This window comes from Papio anubis, chromosome 1, assembly GCF_008728515.1.
Source record: "Papio anubis isolate 15944 chromosome 1, Panubis1.0, whole genome shotgun sequence".
In the NCBI taxonomy this organism is placed as follows: domain Eukaryota; kingdom Metazoa; phylum Chordata; class Mammalia; order Primates; family Cercopithecidae; genus Papio; species Papio anubis.
Window position 1 is genome coordinate 144,937,726 of NC_044976.1, and position 21,585 is coordinate 144,959,310.

Here is a 21,585-nt window from a genome sequence, read left to right on the forward strand (position 1 = left end):
TCGGTTAATCTTTCATTACATATAGTATGAAGGAGAATTCAGCCTATGTTGGATTTTCACAAGAATTCTGAAACCATTCTAGTTTGAATGAAATAAAATGCTATTTTGTGTTGCATGGTATTGAAAAGTTGCCCTATCTGCACTGGGCCCTTAATCTCATTTTGGGTGTGGAATTTTCCTTGGGCAGTTCAGAAGGGGATAACTTTCTGTTTCGTGCATTCTTCATATCACTGTTCAATGCACAGATCTCAGCAACCGCTTCGAACCTCAGAATGCCTGCCTTGTTGTAGACTTCCAGGCAATGGCTGGGGTTTGCAGTCACATACAATTCAGATGACCCATTTGTGTTTCTAAAATCTGAACCCGCCTAATGATCACGCCACAGCCAGAGAGTTGTTGGCGGAAAGCTGTTTTCCGGGCTTCTCGTTGAACATCTCATTCTCGGGTGTTTGTGTTGCCCCTCCTCTTAGGGCTTCCTGAGCTCACTCTGATAAGTAAAGCCAAGTTTACTTTGTTAAGCTCAGCAGTTCCCAGCAGTAAAGAGATAAGAAGGGGGAAAAATATAAGTATCTTTGGGAGAAAAGAAGCTGTTTCTGTTTATAACAGACGCTAAGTGCGCTTTTTAATGACTTTGTTTAATTTTAGCAATCTCACACTACATTTACCAGAATATCCAGAATATCCCCTAAACTTTGAAGTTTACCAGAAGGTTTGATTAAGCTACTTGTATCTTGCAGAATTATCACATCTGCAGGTAGAACCCTCTGAGTTATTTGAGGAATGTCAGTTTCACTATGTCATCTGTGAGGGTCTGTTGTTGTTTATCTTGTTTAGAGAATTAAGAAATTATTATCTCACTAATTATCAGTTGGGGGGTGATGATTGCAGCTGCAGTGAATACCATACTAAAACTTGTAGCCCTCTGATGAATTTTCAGAGGTTACTGCTTACTGAGTCCCTTTGTGCTAGGGGCATTTTTGAAATAATCTTTAATACTCATAGCAACCCTGCAAGGTAGGTACGGTCACTATGCTTGTTTTGCAAGTAAGGAAACTGAATTATCAAGAGGTTCAGGGATTTCACCGAAGTGGAGATGTGAACCCAGGCTCTTTGAATCAAGCCCACTGCCTCCTCCCTCTTGTGCCCCGGGCTTTGTGTGTCCTCCTTAAAACAAATGCTCAAGTGTCCAAGCAAGAACAAAATTGGATCCTGCAGAGAGTTACCTCTTGTCTTTTTAACCAAATAATGATCCGTACCTGGTAGCATGCTGCCAGAGCTGCAGAGGGTGGTTGGTGTAGATGGCATGTCAGGGGCATTTAGTTTAACCAGGATATCCACTGTCCTCATCCTCAATTCCCCAAGGCACTTCTTACTCTTCAGAGTTTTTTTTTTTTTTTCTCTTCTGCATCTCTGGGTATTTCTCCAAATGAGATTCAGTCTATCCCCTGAGTATATAGGCCAGCAGGGACCAGCTGTACAGGGTTCCACTGCCTGCTGTTTCCTCTGTGAATCATGTTCACACCCTCCATTCCTTACAGCTGAGCAATCAGATTCTAACCAGATCGCCACAGACCTATAATCTCGTTCTTTCCATTCTTTCCTCCATAGTCCCCTGACACACACACACACACTTGAACACTCACAGCCACACATATATATGCACATACAGCCATGGACACACAAACACACATGGCTGTCTTTACCTAGGTGCCTTTTAGCTTGAAAAAGAGTTTGGCCCGGTGCTACAAGAGTCATGGTCTTTCAAAAAGCACTCCATGAAGAATAACATTCTGGGTAATGGTGTAGTCATTTCCCATGACAGGGATTCCCTGCAGTGCAGCATTATGTAGCACTGGCAGTCTATGCTAGATGACATGGGCCTGGGACACACCAAAGACTAAGAGAATAACAGTGTACACGATTCCAGGTATGTTTTACAAAGCTCAGAGAAACATGTATACACACACACACACACACACGCAAACAAACACATGTATACAATTATGCACAGGTGTTCCCTTAAAACTGGGCTATGAAAGTAACCCCAGCACTGTGCTTTTCACACAAAGGCCATTCATAAATGCTTGATGAAACAATGACAGCCTTGTACTATTTCATCAAGTGGGAACGTGCAAACAGGATGGAGTTCAGTTGGCCAGCAGTCACTGTGAACCACAGACCAAATGTGTCAACAGTAAAGAACTGCCACTAAAAAGGCTGGCAGATCCAATGCTTTACATGTGGTCATGTAATAGATCAGCATGTTCCGTGAGGTAGTGCAGCCTAGGAATTGAGTGTCGTTTCAGCCATTAGTGTTGTGTTCAGTGTGGATCTGCATAGCCATTTCAGAAGCTCTTATGCTTCCTAAGCTGGTGGAAGTCTCAGAAGAGATGGGACTATTTACCAGCTCACTGCAGAACTCTCAAAGATGTTAGGAATGGGTCCAGCATCGAGGAGTCTGTGGGCAACATGTGGGAACATGAACAGAAAAGACTTGGTGGTTTCTCTCCTCTCTTTTGTCATGAAGGCAGAAATAATTCTCATTGTTTTCCTTTTCCTTTTGTTTTTTTCTGTTTTTTTGAAACTCTGTTGCCTAGGCTTGAGTACAGTGGCACGATCTGGATTACTGCACCCTCTGCCTCCTAGGTTCAAGGGATTCTCCTGCCTCAACCTCCCGAGTAGCTACGATTACAGACACCCAATACCACACCCGGCTAATTTTTGTATTTTTAGTAGAGATGGGGTTTTGCCATGTTGACAAGGCTGGTCTCAAACTCCTGACCTCAGGTGATCTGCCTGCCTCAGCCTCCCACAGTGCTGGTATTACAGGCATGAGCCACCGCACCCAGCAGATTCTCATCATTTTCAATGTCAGAGCCACCTGCACCGCCATACAGAATTGTTATAGAGAATAAAGAGATGATTCAGAAATTAGAAACTTAGGAAATAGCAGTTGGGAGAGACGGCTTGAGAAGATCATGTAGATGAACTTCAGATGTAAAAAGGAAGTATTGACCTGCCTGTAATTCCTGCAACTTGGGAGGCGGTGGCAGGAAGATCACCTGAGGCCAGGAGCTTAAGATCAGGTTGGGCAACATAGTGAGACTCCGTCTCTACAAAAAAAGTAAAAATAAAAAATAAATTAACTGGGCATGGTGGTGCATACCTGTAGTCCCGGACACTTCGGAGACTGAGGCAGGAGAATCACTTGAGCCAGGAGACTATAATGACCTATGGTCATGCCACTGCACTCCAGCCTGGGCAGCAGAGTCAGACCCTGTCCCTGAAAAAAATAAAAGAGGTATTGGTAGGCACTTTGCCACTGATTATGTTTTAAGAATACAGTTATACTGCTAAAGAGAATGCAGGTACACATTAGAAAGATGGGAGAAGACTGGTGTGGTGGCTTACATCTGTAGCCCCAATACTTTGGGAGGCCAAGGTGGGAACATCACTTGAGCCCAGGAATGAGACCAGCCTGAGAAATATAGGGTAGACCCCGTTCCTACAAAAAAAAACTTTGAAAAGTTAGCCAGATGTGGTGGCACACACTGGTAGTCGCAGCTACTTGGGAGGCTGAGGCGGGAGGATTGCTTGAGTCTGGGAGGTTGAGGCTGCAGTGAGCTGTGATCACGCCACTGCACTCCAGCCTGGGAGACAGAGAAAGATTCTGTCTCAAAAAGGAAAAAGTAAAAATGGAAAGACAGGATGTGACTTGAGTTACATACTGAGAAGGATCTCTTAAAATCAGATCTAGTATCCTATATGTCAGGAAGTTGAGAAGGGGGGATTAATTCTCTGTAATTCTTTACTTGGGGGACCACATACATTCCCAAGGACTTTTGTAGCTTCTGACTGACTCTGTACCCATTCTGTAACCCCTGCCCACCATGCACACAACAAGGTAGATGCAGTTTTTGACTCTCCCAACCCATCTCCATGTAGTTTTTCAATTCCAATCATGTTTTGTTAACATAGATACATCATCACAGGGTTAAGAAGCAACCCCCAGCAGCAGTGAATCTGAGATTGCTTCTCATAGTCTAGCTTCAGTTTCCTCTGGTTTGACAGCTGGGAGCTAGCAAGTGAGAAATTTGGGCTCCCTGCATGAATATTCTAGAAGCTTATTTCACTTGGCAATGTGACACCCTTAGTGCACTTCTAACTTCTGCTATTTCTCTTCATAGTCATTATCTGAGATTCACGAGAACTGGATATGGTTACATGTCCTGGAATTCTCTCCAGTGTACACTTTGCAATTTAAAGATACAGATATAGTAAATGTATTATGATTACCTGTGAGCCCTTAGTGTAACTAAAGGGGATCAAGCTGCCATGGTTTAAAATGTTATTATATAATCTACCCTTGGTCCACTCCTTAAAGTGTCAAGGTCCTTATGATTTGGGACCAAGAGAGAAATCATGAGACTGACTCTTCATATAAAAGTTTGAGGTAATATGGTGCATAGCTTAGGATTAAATTTATACACTAGGTGAAAATTCTTGCCCCCCTTAACAGACCAAACAATACACACACACTCTTGCATCCACACACTAGATATAATTTTGCTCAATTCTCTATCTGCTTCAGGGAGTGTTCCCATTACTGCTTTATTCTGGGAGCTTTCCAATGTCAGCAGTCTGAACACCAACATGAGTGGGCGATATCTTCCCCCATGCTTCTGGGGAAGCAGTAAGCATCCTGAATCAAACCTGAATATCTGGGGTTTTTTATTTGTCTTTGGCAAAGCTCTAAAATTCCAGATTTGTGAGTTGTCAGCCCAGGAGCACTGGCATGTTATTTGAGATAACTTGTCTTCTTTGACTCTTCTCTGTAGCTCCTGATGATGGAAGTCTATAGCAAGTGCAACAAACACTTCCATGCCTTATTATTTAAATCTTTTATAATTAGGTTATAAAAGCTCCTGATTCTGTAGGGTAAAAATTCTAATTTGGATTTTTTAAAGCAGTTTCGTGATAGCATATAGAGATGACAAAATTGTTGAATTTACAAAAGCAAGGGATGGAGGAAAACACCTGTCTAGTGCATTGTGATATACAGTGAGTGATTCTGATGTACAAGCCTTAGGCATAAGACATAACTCAGATGAAGCAGTGTGTTATGGCTCCACATCCAGAGACTTGGCAGGTAATCCAGCTACCTTTTGGGCCTCTGTAGCTGCCAGCATCTGCCAGACTCACCTTCTTGGTGGGCTGATTGGCTTCTGCTGCTTCTGTCACCCATCTTTTGTTTAGATTTTAGCCAAACATTCCCTGTCTTCCCTCATAAGCACATCAATGTTAGCATCATACGAGTATCTCTGACAGCTTCTGTATGTGCCATGTGAGATCTGTAACTGCATTGTATGCAGATGGGGAACAAGGCTGCAAGAGGGCTTATGCAGAGCCCTTATAACTTCCACCATGGCTGGTGATTACTTTTCAGTGTTCACATGTTGAAGTCAGAGAGGAATGTTAGCAGACATTCTGTTCCAGGGGAAATTCCAAAATGATCTCCTAAGCGTCCTAGGATTGCAAAACATAAATGAAGCATTTCTCTTCCTCATCTTCAGTGGCCCTAAGTAGATGATCCAATGCCTTTGAGATTGTTTCAAAGTCTTTGTTGTCAAGGCTAAAATTAGTGGACGAAGAGTAGAAATATGGCATAAATGCATTTCTTTTAAATCACTTCTCAATGATATGGAAGAATATAAACACTGTCAACATTGTCTATAAAGTTTAACACTAATACCAATATTTATTCAAAGACTAAATTCCAAGTGTCCCAGATTATACCATTAATGACAGTGGTCAAGTAGTAATTCAGAAACAAAGTCCAGGTGTCTTTAGTACTTAGCCCTGAAACTTTCTTTTCATTATCTATAAAGTTTCTTAGCCATTCATTTCCTGAAAAGAGCCCAAATGTCTTCTTTTTAAAGAATATATGTACAGATGATCACTCAGTCACGCCCAGTTACTACTTCTCCTGAGACCCTTAGGAGATGTTTCTAGTCCTGCCTGTGACTCAGGATCCTGCCAGAGGAGAGAATGTGCTGTTCTACTCCTGAGGCACTTGAGCTAATGGGAGTGTATTGAGCAGAAGAGACTGGGGCTGGGTGGCCTTCTCTACTGCCTGGCTAAGATTTCCTTTCCACCTGGGACAACAGTAGAAGAAAATGTATCTTAGTATTCCATAGACATATTTTCCCATAAAAGCAATAGTTCATTTACTTTCGTGTTCTGTAGCTGTGGTGCGGTGACCTAGAAACCTAGGCTCCATTGATTACTTGATTTCTATGGAAAAATTCTAAATACTAAATGATCATTAAATCCAAATGCACTTTCAGGGTATAAAAGCTGTGACTACCTCTTGGTCAATGGTGTAACATAACGTATCAACTTCTTTAATTAATTAATTAATTTATTTTTGAGATGGAGTCTCGCTCTGTTGCCCAGGCTGCAGTGCAATGATGTGATCTCAGCTCACTGCAGCCTCTGCCTCCTGGGTTCAAGCGATTCTCCTGCCTCAGCCTCCCGAGTAGCTGGGATTACAGGCACCTGCCACCACATCCAGTTAACTTTTGTATTTTTAGTAGAGACAGAGTTTTACCATGTTGGCCAGGCTGCTCTCGAGCTCCTGACCTCAAGTGATCTGCCCACCTTGGCCTCCCATGTGCTGGGATTACACGGCATGAGCCACTGTGCCTGGCCACGTACCAACTTCTTATAGTAGTCTTGGCTTAAGGGTAATGGTATATGAAATGAGTCCTACGTTCCACTGCCAAATCCTAATGATTCCTTAAGTCACTTCAAGGGAATAGTAATTCTCATAAATTGAGTGGAGAAATTCATGGTGCAAACTGAGTTGCTGAAATGTAAGTCCTCTTGCTTAGTTTGACTAAAAAACTAAAATCAGATCTGATTTTTTTCCCCCTGCACTTCTCACGTTCCAGTCTCTATGCTAAGGACACAGCGTTATTATCTCATTTCAACCTCGTAATTTGCGAAGTGGTGGTTTAACATGTGGGTGCATACTCATTGTGCAGATGAGGAAAGCCTATTGTGTGCCAGGAAATGAGCCAGGCCCTGCCCAAGGTCTCACTGATAAAGGGTGACAGGATGGGACAGTACATAGACCCACCTTCCTTTTCCTGGCTGCCAGGCTGCCCCTCTGGGTACACCAATACTGAGCTAGTAGCTGCTCTCTCAATAGTGGGGTGACAGCTCCCTTTTTTTTAAAGGACTGGGTTCTTCAGAAATTGTGCCCCCTGCAAAATAAACGATTGCCAGTTTTCCTAAAATTTGAACTGAGGCAGTTGAACCCTACGATGACAGTTAGAACGACACCATCCTGTATTTTGGATGAACAAGGTTATTTCACATATTTGAGCCATTTATTGATTCTTCTTCTAATCTCCTGCTCTCCTTTGCTCCCTTGCTAATTATATTCCTGTAGGCTTGATTATAAGTCAAAACTGTGTACTTTGCAGGGAAAGCCTATATGAATGGGTTGTAAGTCTGTTTGAAATGGCATTTGTCATTTTTTAAAACTTTGTGTGCTTTTAACATTGTGGAGCCATTTTCTCAGTGTAGTCCACAAACTCACTGGCAGTGCTAGTTAAAAATGCAGATTCCTTGATCTGTTTAATCCAGATCTCTCAGGGTGGCTCAGGACTCTGAATCTTAAAGACTTCACAAGGTGATCCTTAGGCACATTTGATGTTTGAGAAACTACTGACCCCAGAAAAGGTTAACTAAGGCAAAAATGGCCAGTGGCATCTCAATTCCCCACAACCCCAAGAGTAATTTAGTGGTTTTACTCAGAGGTACTTTGTATGGCAAATCCATTGGGTCCTTCTCATTTGTACATTTTCTTTCCTCCTCATTCATTTCTTCCCAGGGTTACTTTTCAAACTTCCGTGCTCTTCACAACGGCTGATCAATGAACTTAAACATAAAAGACAAACTTAAACTCTTCTCATCTCTTTTCATCCCCTCCACAGCAAATGCCCTTTCATCTTCTCAGACATTCCAAAATGTGGCAAAAAAAGATGGCTCTGCAACAGATGCAATTCTTTCTAGGTCTCTAGGTAACATTTTAACCTGTGTAATGTTCACTGCACAGCATCTTAAGTAATATTCCAGGAAATACGCTGCTGCTTGTTAAAAAGGATAGGACCCAAGAGATGTCTTTAAATATGCCTGTAAAGTGAGAGGTGCCAAGAGAAAGATAATATGGCTGATTATAGTTATTTACCTTACATTTTCATTCGCTTTTAACTGGGTGTAATTTAGGGGCATGAAATCTCTTATTGGAAGTGTATTTGCATTAAACAGCTCTAAGCAACCATGAAAGTGCAGAAACTGAAAAATTGACAGACTGGGTTCCTAGAATCCCAAAGTAGCATTTTTGTAATAGGCATACAAACAAATCGAATAAACATGTTTTGCTTCAGCGATTTAAAGAATACGGTCTTTGGAGTAATTTGTCTTTTTTTAACTATCATTTCTAACCTTTTCATTGCCTATCTCTAGTTTGCAGCTCCCCCAAACAATCTGTGGCAATTTCCCAACCAGCTGTTGGTGTTCTAGTACTGGGTGCTTTGTTTCGATTTCCGTGAGCTATCAAATCAACCAATAAAGGGGATTACCTGAGTGCTGTTGTTTCCCAGGTTTGCATTTATCAGTGAATTTGTTTTTGTGTTTGTGTTTTTGTTTTCTCAAGATACTTAATTCTATGGAAAATATGCTTGAAAAATTGCAATGGCCCTGAGTCGCGATGCTCAGGCCAAGTAATCAGAAGATGTTTCCAGTAACATGAGTAGTTCTTCTTTCCTCCCGATTAATAGCAATGACCCTCAGCATTGATCTGTTAAAATTTTAGCCTCTTTTTTTTCAGATATGAGTAAAGGTTTGCATAAACTTTATTTGGAAGAGAATTTGTGTATATGTCATTGGTCTCGATGTGATGTGAAAAACCAATCATTCATATACTCTTACCCTTGGGATAAATAAAGTCAGTGTTCATACTTGGACTTGGTAGACGAATGAGTACAAGGAGAAGCCTCATATTTTACTTTGGATTTTGAATCTGTAGTTAAAAAGAAAGCAAGGAAACCTATTTTTGTGTCTTTTATGGTTAAGTTCTGATTTCCATTTGAACTCACTGCAAACACTAATTTTTCTGTATGATGGGGGAATGCTGCCACTTGTCAAATTATTAAATAGAAAAAAGGGAAGGAGAAAATACAAAGAGGTATGATATAAGATCTCTTTTTGGTTCCTTTTTTTTTTTTTTCCTTGCCCTCCCTTGCCCTATAACTCACATTTTCATTCAGGTCAGTCTGACTATAGTTAGTGAATGTGCTTTCACTAACATCTCCATCATTAGAAGGAAAAGTTGACTCTAAGCCTGATTCCAGATTTGTGAATAATATTTGCTCATTTGAGAAGTCTCTTTAGTTTATTGGAACTTGCTAAGGTAGAAGAACATTTGTATCCTTCAGAGGAAAATTTTATCTTCCAATTAGAGCTGAAGAAAAAATTCTCAAAGAGAGACTCTGTTTAAACTGACTACCCTGTTTGTCCACCATCCTGATAAAATGACAAAGATTTTTTCACCCTAATTGGCCCTTTAGTTTTGGATCCCCATATATGTCATGATGTGCCTTCTATCAATAAATCCCAGAGATCAATAGGTCTTAATTAATAGGTTTTATGAGTTTGCTCTTAGATGGATGACAGTCATATTTTTAAAAGTATGAAACAAGCAAAAATTTTCTAAGTAATTTTCCTCACACATGAAAGGAATTGTGACAGGGTCTTATTTGCTGTCAACAGTATTTCATTCACAGTGCACTTATTAAAAAATTAGCTCTATTTTACACTTGAAGGAAATGCAGTGGTGTTTTAGAAAATAAAACTAATATGGATGTTTATCTAAAGATGGGAAAAAGAAAAAAGCATAGTTCTGGCGTGGTGCAAGGGTTTATTCCCCCCAGCCCAATTTGCATGGTTTGTCCATACAAACTGTAAAAAAGTAAGTATAGGGAATTATAATAGAAATACATAAATCAGAGCTATAGTAGACTTGAAAAGAAATATATTTTAGCAAATTTAAATCTTCTTTAAAAAAATTAATGGGGATGGGGGAGGAATCAGGATAAAACAGACTAAAAATAAATAGCTGCATACTACTTCATTAAGCTGCTGCTTGGAGTGATTTTCCCATTGATTAGTCTAGGGGCTAATGCTGGTTCATTCCTCATTTCATTGCTAATTAACATCAGTGCTGCTCCTGACCACTTGACCGTGTTCTCTGGTGAACATGTGCTGGTTTGGCAAGTAATCGCTCTCTTCCTCCTCCCTCCCCACACTGCCTCTTTCGCAAGTCCCCAGCTCCCTCATCTTTTCTTCTTTCTAAAAATAAGATTTTCAGCTAGGAGAGAAAGAGGAGAGCCTTTAAGTTATAGCCTGCTAGTTCCTCTGTAAAGACAACAAACTTAATAAAGAGATTAGATGCCCAGGAGAAATAAACACAGCTACTCTACCCAAGCATTTGGTTGAGGGGCTGTGTAAATATAGATGATTCACTCCAGCTACCATAGGACCTGGCTGGCGTGGTTCATTTTGTGTTTGTCTCGTTGATTCTGACTCTTTCAGAATATTTACAGGACAAATTACCTGACTCAGGGAGTAGTGACCAAAGACCTTTAAAAGAGAAATTGAGCATTGGCTTTAAGGCATCTATTTTTTTAAGACTGTGTATATTTTGGCTCCCGAGTCTGTGAAATGAAATTCACTACCAGGTCATAGTTTCCTGATCTGACCCATAGTTATAGCTTTTGCAGGATGATCCACAGTCAAGCAGAACATAGGTTATAATCGGACCAGAATACTCAATTTGGCAAACCAGGATTAGAGATGAGAAAAATCCACAGTATAAACATAATGAAAATCACTTGCCTCTGTTCCAGGTCAGGAGGTCAACATTTCCATACACTGAAGCCAACATGCATTTTGGAAAAAGCCTTTCCAGAACCATTGAATAATGTGTTGTTTTGACTCAATTCCAAATCATAGCATCTCTTTTAATTGAATCAAACATTACATTGCATTTAGAAAATAATTTCAAATTAGTTTTCATTCCTGTAGTTTGATACATTCGATTCCCTTAGTAATGGTGAAGCAGCCTTCCTTCAAATACACCTTTTAGGAGCAGTCACTAAATAAAATTTACATTTCTTTTACTTTGCAGCCTGTCATTTTCCTTGCCAACATTGCTTTTCCAATAAGCTTTTTAGTATGTATTTCTAAATACTTAGAAATATGTATGTAGAAATACATACTTCAGTATATATGTAGAAATACATACTTCAGTATGTATTTCTTTTTTTTTTTTTTTTTTTTTTGAGACGGAGTCTCGCTTTGTCGCCCAGGCTGGAGTGCAGTGGCCGGATCTCAGCTCACTGCAAGCTCTGCCTCCCGGGTTTACGCCATTCTCCTGCTTCAGCCTCCCGAGTAGCTGGGACTACAGGCGCCTGCCACCGCGCCCGGCTAATTTTTTGTATTTTTTAGTAGAGACGGGGTTTCACTGTGTTAGCCAGGATGGTCTCGATCTCCTGACCTCGTGATCCGCCCGTCTCGGCCTCCCAAAGTGCTGGGATTACAGGCTTGAGGCACCGCGCCCGGCCCAGTATGTATTTCTTGACTGTGTGTTTACATCTTATACATTTCTGTAAGATTTTAAGCTCCTTGAAGGAAGGAAATATGTCCTTTCCTGTTTACAATTAAAAGAAGATGTATTGATGGCTTACTGCTTGCCACACACTTTGTCTAGGACAAATGACACAGTCAACTGGATGAATGGAGGGCTGAATATTTCTTTAATAGCAACATAATTCTTTCATGATTTATCTTTAAAGTTCATTTTATTTATATCCTTAAAGCTCCTATTTATTCCTGTGTGCCTCCTGGGGCCCTGGCACTACATTAGACACTGGAATTTCAGTCTTATCTGATATAGAATGGAGTAATTCTTGCTGAGCCTCAAAAGATGGTGTAGATGTTGAGTAAATTGTAAGCTCCCTCCATTCAGGAACTGTGTCTATTTGGTCACCAATAGATTTCCATTATCTGTGATATTGCCTGGCAGAATGTTTGCTCAATACATGCTGTTAAAGGAAACAGAATGGATGGAGGAGCATTCTAGGCATCAAGGACTCCATGAACAAAAGCTTGGAAGCTGGTCCCATATTTGTTTTGTTTCAACAAATAGCAAATAGTTTGTTGAGTCTGGTACATATCAAAAGGAATCACTGAACATAAGTTTGGAAGGGTAGCTTAGGACCAGATTGTGAGCAGTCTTAAATGTGCAGCTAAGGAATTTGGACTTTATTCTTGTGGGTAGAAACTGGATATGGTTAATGACTGATCATGGTAACCTTTATTTGAAGAAAATCACCTTAAAACAAGGCAAGGTTGGCCATCATATATTAAGAACGCAAAGAGTAGGGGGAGGAGTTGGGCTTTTATTCTGGTTCTATAGGTGCCAAGCAGGGCGGGTGGTGGAGAGGACGATTAAATAATTCAGATATGCTGGCTGTAATTGCTGTAATAGCTGAGTGCTGTTAAAGTATGTGAGGACAGTGCTGTGTTCATTGCCATAGATCAGCTTGCCACTGCTTCGTCCTTTCGCTGAATTTAATTTCTCCTTACTTTCTTTGCCTTCTAGACCATTGGTATAAATTGGTTCAAAACAAATCCTACAGACTCAGCCTGCATGAACTGAGGTCCTCCAAACCCCAACATCCACTTTAGCTTCCATAAAGAGGATAGAAGGAACTGAAATATTTCCTCATAGCTTGAAATACCACAGCTAAACTCCCCATAATATGATTTTTTGTTACATAGAGGCTAGTTTTCTTTCCCCCGGGAGAGGTAATATATAAACGCTGTAGGGAACCTTCAGAAGTCAATGCTTTTACTAGAAATCTAGGGCTCCAGGGACCAAAAATCAGAAAGTATGCCCTTTCCCCTTAAAACTGCAAAATAAACAGATCTCTAAGGAGAGGGTCTCCTTCTTGGTGGACATGCCTGATATATTTGCCCCTAAAGTATCATATTCTAAGATCAGAGTTTAACATTATGTTCTAGTTATCTGAATGCCATAAGGGGGAAACTAAGTTTTCCATTAAGTAATGTTTTCTTTTATTCATTATATAACTTCAAATTTAAATATCTGCTCACAAAGAATCTACTTGCTTAAAAGCGATCACCAGCCAGGTATGGTGGCTCACGCCTGTAATCCCATCACTTTGGGAGGCCGAGGCAGGTAGATCACGAGGTCCGGAGTTCGAGACCAGACTGGCCAACACAGTGAAACCCCATCTCTACTAAAAATACAAAAATTAGTCGGGCCTGGTGGCACATGCCTGTAGTCCCAGCTCCCAGCTACTTGGGTGGCTGAGGCAGGAGAATCGCTTGAACCCAAGAGGCGGAGGTTGTGGGGAGCTGAGATGGTGCCACTGTACTCCAGCCTGGGCAAGAGAGCAAGACTACATCTAAAAAAAAAAAAAAAATGTGGGCACCACACTTAGTATATTTGTTTTTCTTAAAAACCTCCTTTTCTTTCTTGATAACTTTATTTCCTCTGCCTCCTATAAAAAGGTCTCCATAAATAAACACTAAGAGACTAAGATGGAAACTTTATTGAGAGTACACCTGCTAGTTGACCCATGTTTTGCTATCTCTGTGGTATGGGTCCTGCCTAGGATCTAAACTGATGAGCACGAGCAAGTGGCTGTTGCCGAGCTGATGTGGCTTCTTAAGATGAAAGCAGGCTTATTCTTCCAGATCATAAGTGAACCACCTAAAATGTATGTGTGCATGTGTCTGCTCATACGTGTGTGTGTGCATGTGTGTATAAGTGTGCATGTGTGTGTGCATATGCACTTCCCCATGCATGCGTATGTATGCAAAGGAAAGGATTTTCTATTTGAGGTTCTGGAGAAAAATAAGTTTCATTAGTTGAGCATCAAGGAGAGATTCAGCCACAGGATTGATTGTAATAAGCTGCACCGTTTTACTAAAACTCCATTACTTGTTGAGCTATTAAATGATGAAAAGGATTAAGAGAATATAAAAAAATCTAATAAAGATGATAACAGTAGAGCATTTCATAAAATTTGCATGTGAATTTATAATGTTATAATCTGTCGGCAGACAGCGTTGTTCAAGAAAAGAGAAAAACTGTACCATACATATAGGCATAAAAAATGCAACAACAGAGTTTCCGGCCAGGAAACCTTTTTTTCCATATGGGCGTCCATATGTTTTTTCTTGAAATCCATATTTTTGGCCTTGATACCCATATGTTAGCTTTTTGCCCAAATAAGATTGTGTAATCATTCTTTATTATTTCTTCTTCCCTAGAAGTGATTACTCTAAGGTTTGGGAATTGGGTGGGGAGATTAAATGGACAATTTTGCATAGTAGGGACACAAACATGTAAAAGAAACTGTGCAAAAGGAGAGACATGCACATAGTTTTATGTGTTTTCATGTATGTGTCTGAATTTGTATTTATTTTGAAACTACGTGTATGTTTATTTGATCTAGGCAAGACTCCCATAGTTTGGATTTTTATATCATAGGTCATGTGTCCCAGGTTGATGCATCCATGTGTCCAACTAGGCAATGGAGAACACTTTCCGGGTGGGGGCAATAAGGGGAAGTATTTGGCTGAGTTTATTCTTCTATACATTGGAATTGCTCAGTAAATGTTCACTGTAAAACTCTAATTTTGTTATTTCCAGCCCAACAGGAGCAGTGATAGGGTCACAGAATTTATTATATCATAGTGGTCAGTTATATTTAAGATTTTGCCTCTGGACCACAAGCTCCTGAACAATAAAGTTGGAATTGTATTGTATTTACTTTTGCATCCGCAACTCATAGCTTATGGCTGGATTCCAATAAGTGACTTTCAGCTCATTAATCTATTAAAGTTCATTCATAAGGACAAAATGATATAGGCTTTATAAAACACCTCAACACAACAAGTTTTCAAGCAAGCAAATTCAGTTTATTGCAAGCATTTATTTATTTTTATTTTTACTTTTTTGAGACAGGGTCTCGTTCTGTCACCCCGGCTGGAGTGCATTGTCACTATCATGGCTCATTGTAACCTCAACCTTCCGGTCACAAGTGACCCTCCCACTTTAGCCTTTCAAGTCACTGGGAATACAGTCATGTGCCAGCACATGCAGCTAATTTTTAGATTTTTTGTAGAGACAGGATCTTCCTATGTCTCCCAGGCTGGTCTTGAACTCCTGGCCTCAAGTGATCCTCCTACTTCAACCTCACAAAGTGCTGAAATTAAGATGTGAGCCACTACACCCAGCCTATTAAAATCATTTAATGTGGAGATAAGATTAACTTTATTCAATCTGCATGCTGGGCTATCTCCATATAAGATTTCAGTATTTTAAACCCTGGTCTCAAGTAAATAAAAAGAGACCTTTTTGTCTTTTCCTCCACTTTCTATACACAGTAAAATAATTATTATACTTAAATGTCTTCACATACATTCACCTAGAAGCCACTTGATTTATTGAGAATTGATTTACCAGGAAAGCGAAATCAGTGGATACGTGAGACGTCCCTCCCACTGAGAAATACTGTTGGCAAACAAAACAAAACAAAAATGTTAAAACTATAAATACCTGCTTTTATGAAAATTGCTAAAAGTGGTGCCCTTTTACTTTTCTGACAGCACCTCATTTGGCTTCCAAAGATTTAGGTGAAATCAGAGTATGGTTCACGATAGGTTTGCAAAGAAGACCAAAGTGGAGAAACTCCTTTTATAAATAGATTTATTTCATTTTCCTTCATTGAGGGGATTTCGGCTGTCAGCCACTTTCTCTCCTCCTTGTCCTGATGGCCCAGCAAGGTGAGAAGTGGGTGTCCATGGTCTGTCAGCCTCAGGACCTTTGATTGACAGCCTGCTGAATTGCTTTCTGCAAAAAAGGCTGCTGCAGTGTGCCTAGCATGTGCAAAAACCCTCTGCGCTGACCATTTCCCAGGCATTTTGGCTTGAAATTTGTGCTTCAGCAACCTTCTCAGCAATGTCCAGTCAGAGCATGTGTCAGGGCCACCCCTGCTGGATCTCTCAATGTGGAGAGTCAGCATTTTGACCCCCTCCCACCAAACTGGAAGGATGTCAGCAATCTTTCGCTTATTACATTCCTAGGAAAACATGCTGAGATAACGCTACAACGGCTCAGGGTGTAACTTCAGTTGATAGGCACAGGAAGTAAAAGTTCACACTTCTCAGTTCCAAAGGTTTTAAACTCTGAAATTCTGTCCTTTGTCTTTTCTCATTCTTCTGTTGGTTGGGATGCAAAGATGAGTTTATTTTAAGATTCCTCAGGGCAGCATTTCATTCCTTGACTCTTCTATTCTTTGCCGCATTACCTCACTGCATTAGTACTTGTATCTCCCTCTGATGGCATCTAGTTTCCTTTCCATTCACAGTGGCCAGGGATCATATCTCTGATCCACTTAGAAACACAGTGAACTCTACCCCTGAGAATGTAAACGCTTTCTCAGTCACATCCATTGATCTTTGGGGCTCTATTTTTGGGTTTCCATTCACGCACTCATTTGACGTTTGGGATATTGGCTGTTCCTTTGAGGGGCAAATGTTAAGATGGGTGCTAGGAACTAGATAAAGAATATTTCTGTGATTTTGTAGAAGCAAGTTTTGATATAGGTATTGGTGAGAGTCTGTATGAATTCCATACCCCTATAGGTAAAATGGAGAAAAGTAGACTACAGTAAATTTATCTTGCTGTACACGCTGAAAGAAATGAACACTTAAAAAAAAAAGGATTTTAACACTATAGTTTATTGAAGCTTGTTATTATAAAGCCTAAGTGTAAAATACATGAATAAATAAAACAAACAAGCAAATAGTCTCAGAAATTTAACGAATTATTCCTAGATTGAAATTCCTTTTTCTAAAGAACAACAGAGCATATTCCTTTGAAGGAATATGCTATAATTTGAAGGCAACACATTTTATGATGCCATAGGAAATAAGGAAAAGGAAGCCCAGAATTGGATTTTAAAAATTCTGCAGCTGTAATAATGAATTGTTGCCATGAGAAAAACACCTAAATTAGAGGAGAGTGACTGTCGGTCTTAATAAGAGGCATAGTGGAAAGCACTTCTTGAAAAAGAAGTAAAATAAAGGAAAAATTGCATTGTTGCAGGGCTAATTTGATGAGAGGACCTCAGTAAATTGTGATTACACAGTTAATAAACCCTAGAGCTTTTTTTGGAAGACAAAATTAGTTGTTTGGTGGTAAAAAAAAAAAAAGAAAAGAAAAGAAAATCAATTACAAATTGTGTTGTCTTCTGTAACCAATCAGGCAGAGAAACCGCCATAATAATGAATATTCTAAGTGCATAGAACTTCACTGCATCTAAGATTTAGCTCCTTTTTGTCACCAGGAGACTGAAAACTAACATTTTTAAATGGGGAGAATGTTTCTTCTTATGGCTTTAAAGAAATGTTTTCTATCCTTTTTATATGAAAAGTCTATGGAGAGATATGAATGCATTTATGTATATCTTTTAATACAGTTCAATAGTGATGAGTACCTGGTAGCTTTTCAGAGAGGAAAAACAAGCCATTCAGAGGAAGTGGGTAGGCGTTTCTGCATGTGGCAGAAAATTCTAAAGCATTTATGAATAAGTCAGTTACGTTAATAAACAGAAAAAAATGGGGTTCTATAAACAGTACCATAGTATACATACTCTTTAAAAAATTAAACAATCATCATCACTTTACGAACAATTCCAAGTACATGCCAGGATGTGCATGCAATATCATCTTTGTGTAAAAGTGACAGCATGTTTAACAACCAAGAGTAAATTTTCCTATTTTTCTTGACCTAATTCAGACATGTACTAGCATAGAGTCTCGGAATTTAAAGTGCTTGTGTTCTAATAGTTCTGATAGTTCAAGTTTGAAATCAGTTCCATGAAATTAAAAAGCTATTTTCCTTCAGTACGAATGTAATATATACAATTTGGCTATTCCAGGAAAGTTTACTTAACTGATTTGTAGCTGAAATACTGTATACATTAAACTCTGAGTCAGCGTGGTTCTGTGGGAGGATCTGGGCTTTTGAATTGGCCGGAACAGAGTTGGAGTCTTTACTCTGTATACTTAATGACTATGGGCAAATTATATTGCCACTTGTACCACTGGTTTGAAGTCTGCAAAGTGAGGAATATCATACTTTCTTAAAAGGTTGTGGGTAACTGCCCAAAGAATGAAATCAGTTGTTATAAGGGGCGAGGTGCCGTGGCTCACACCAGTAAATCCAGCACTCTGGGAGACTGAGGCAGGTGGATTGCTTGAGCCCAGGTGTTTGAGACAGGCCTGGGCAACATAGCAAAACTCTGTCTCTACAAAAAGTACACACACACACACACACACACACAAATAGCCAGGTATGGTGGTACATGCCCATAGTCCTGGCTACTTGGAAGGCTAAGATGGGAGGATCACCTGAGCCCAGGAGGCCAAGGCTGCAGTGAGAAGTGATCATGCCACTCCACTCAAGCCCCAGTGATAGAGTGAGAACTTGTCTCAATTAATCAATAAATCAATCAATAGAAAGAAAGAAGTTGTTATAAAATATTTGTGGATCCTGGCAATCTAGTAATTAAGATAATAGAAAAACAAAATGCAATTTTTAAGTGGAATAAAAATAGCTGTTAAATGAATTCTTGAAGGAATACAGGCATATGGAAGGATGAGGAAGCTTTTCAAGGCATATTTACAGCACATGCATGGATTATGATGTTGGTATTAGCAATTATTTACTATACTTTTTTCATACCCAAACATAGCTCCTATTTCTTATATGTTTTGTTTGCCATTAGATATATTTCCTCTATGACTACATCTTCTACTGCATTTAAAATAATAGATTGTAGCTATGAGTTAAATGAGCATTGCCCCACCTTGCCCAAAAGAGCATTCATATGTTATCCAGCCAAATAGATCAGGAGATCTGGAATTGTTTTAAGTTCTGGCCAGTTAGGTATAAGGAGAGAAAATTCCCTGTTCCAGCTCCAAGTGACCATACAGGACAGTGCATTGTCTCAAGTGAAATGTAAAATGAAGTGGATACATATAGTTCAGGTTGGCTGGAGCAAGGTAGGGAAGATTCCAGTTGTGTTCAGCTGGTTGTTCCTACCTAAGGGACCCGGATACGCAGAGATTATTCATACTAGTCTTACTCTAGCAATTCAAAAATAAAAATGAATTACACAATATAGAAAGTATCTTCAGAAACCCATGACATTAATTGAAAGGTCAAATAGAGGAAAAGGAGCTTTTTTTAAAAAAAGGGACGAGGCTGGGCGTGGTGGTCGGCGCCTGTAGTCCCAGCTACTCGGGAGGCTGAGTCAGGAGAATGGCGTGAACCTGGGAGGCGGAGGTTGCACTGAGCCGAGATGGCGCCACTGCACTCCAGCCTGGGTGACAGAGCGAGACTCCGTCTCAAATAAATACATAAAAATAGAATAAAATAAAATAAAATAAAATAAAGGGACAAAGATGGTTATAGGCTAGAGTTTCTAAGAAGGGATTTATGTAGGAATGAGGCATGAGTTTGGCCTTAATGAATGAATAGTGATTGAACGGGTGGAAGGAAATGGAACTGGGAGTAAGCATAGCCTGTTTTATCCAAGGGAGGGAGGAGGTCCATATGGAGATCAACCTATATGAGGAAAAGATAGCCCGTATATTTGGGGAGCAGCAAAAATGAAAAATAGTGCAGCGTCAGAAGACACTAAAGGAAACACTAATATATTTAAAACTTTCCTATGAATCTAAAATGATCTCAAAATATTTTTTAAGGAAAAAAAATCCCTGGCAAGATAAAACTAAAATGGATGAATAAGGAAATAGATGGAAATCATAAAAAGAAAAAAAAAAAACTTTAAGATTGCATCAACATTCAATAAAAAGAAAAATGACTATTAAAAAACAAAGTAGTGGGAGAATGGGTGACTTTTCCCAAGCAAAATCTAACTTGGAAACTGGGAGCCTTAATTTATAGATGGATAAAATGGAACTGCTCAGATTAGTGGTTCCTCATACTCCGCCTGCTCCTCGGCACCCCTCATCCCATGCCTCCTCTCCCCAGACATCTTTAGAAGCCAATCTGTGAAACTCTGTCTCATTGTTCTGTACACAGGCATATCCATATGTCTGTACAGTGAACATATATCCTATTTGTGTATTCTACTATGTACTATATACTCTTATGTAGTGTATACCTTATGTGTTCATATATATTTTATATATGATTAAATGAATATGTTAAATGAACACAGATTTTAATATAATTCTATTTTTATTTAAATGAATCAAACTTCTCTCTCTTTCTGTCATGTATCTTGCTGCCTTCCTTAAATCTGCTCTGAACCATAAGTCATCTAGCCACTTTTCTCCTCCTACTTGGAATAGTTGGACTATGTGATGTAGTGATTGATTTATCCTTCCTTTCAGGGACCCACTACGAGCTGAGAGGAGGGGATTAGCAGAGTACAAAGTCATTTGACTTCATCCTATTTCCTGCTCCACAAAAACAAAGCACAACACACACACACACACACACACACACACACACACACAGAAAAACAAAAGAACAAGGCAGAAAATTTGTGTGGAATGTGGCCGGCCTCTTTACATACTGCTGTATTGTGTGGCTATCACCAATGGTTTCATTAATTTATTAAGAAATTATTTATAAACCAAAACAAAGCAACTGTAAACCTCACTGCAATTAGAGCAGAGCCCAACATAGAAAGCCACCAGTGTGTGTTCAGGCATGTTCTAAGGGAGACATAATGTCCATTTCTCTCTTTGGATCTTTGACAAAAGGTGCCAGAGAAGGGTGTCTTGTCCTAGACTAGGGGAAACTGAGAAGACTGCGCCAGGTACTGAAGAATGCCCAAAGCAAAGGCTTTAGCAGCTAATGAGAAGTTATGAGTGCCTCTGACAAGCCTTACCTCTGCTGGTATGATTATTCTAAACCTTGAACCCACGAGAGGCCTAAGGAACTTTCGGGCAGCCACCACACACATACACCAGGGCAAATAAATGGATTTAAAAACAAAGATCATGTTATCAGTAGCTGGCACAATGCCTTGAACATAGTAGGCTCTCAGTAAATGTTTCATGAATTGAAATGTGTTTTCTCTGGAACCGTGTGTGTAACAAAGAGTGAATTTGATTTTGTTGGCTTTTGAACATGGCATTTGCCCTGCTAAGTCTTTCTTGCAAATATATCTGTCACGAAGCATGCTGTGTTCTTACTATATATTCATAAAGCAAGAGATTTATGTTTCAGTGTAAAACCAAATTGACAAACCTAGTTTCCTGCAGCAAAGCCTTAAGTGACTTGCTGATGGGATTCTAGAATGTTCCCTCCTAAGCCAAAAGGGGAGCCAAGCAAAGGTAAAACTTTAGGAGAACATAGTCAACAAGGTAAGAAGT

At 39.7% G+C, this 21,585-nt stretch overlaps 1 protein-coding gene across 7 annotated transcripts in view; it reads left to right on the top strand.

The window, feature by feature from the left end:
- ESRRG (estrogen related receptor gamma) overlaps positions 1 to 21,585 on the top strand; it is a 640,719-nt gene that overhangs the window by 234,758 nt on the left and 384,376 nt on the right. The window lies entirely within an intron of this gene.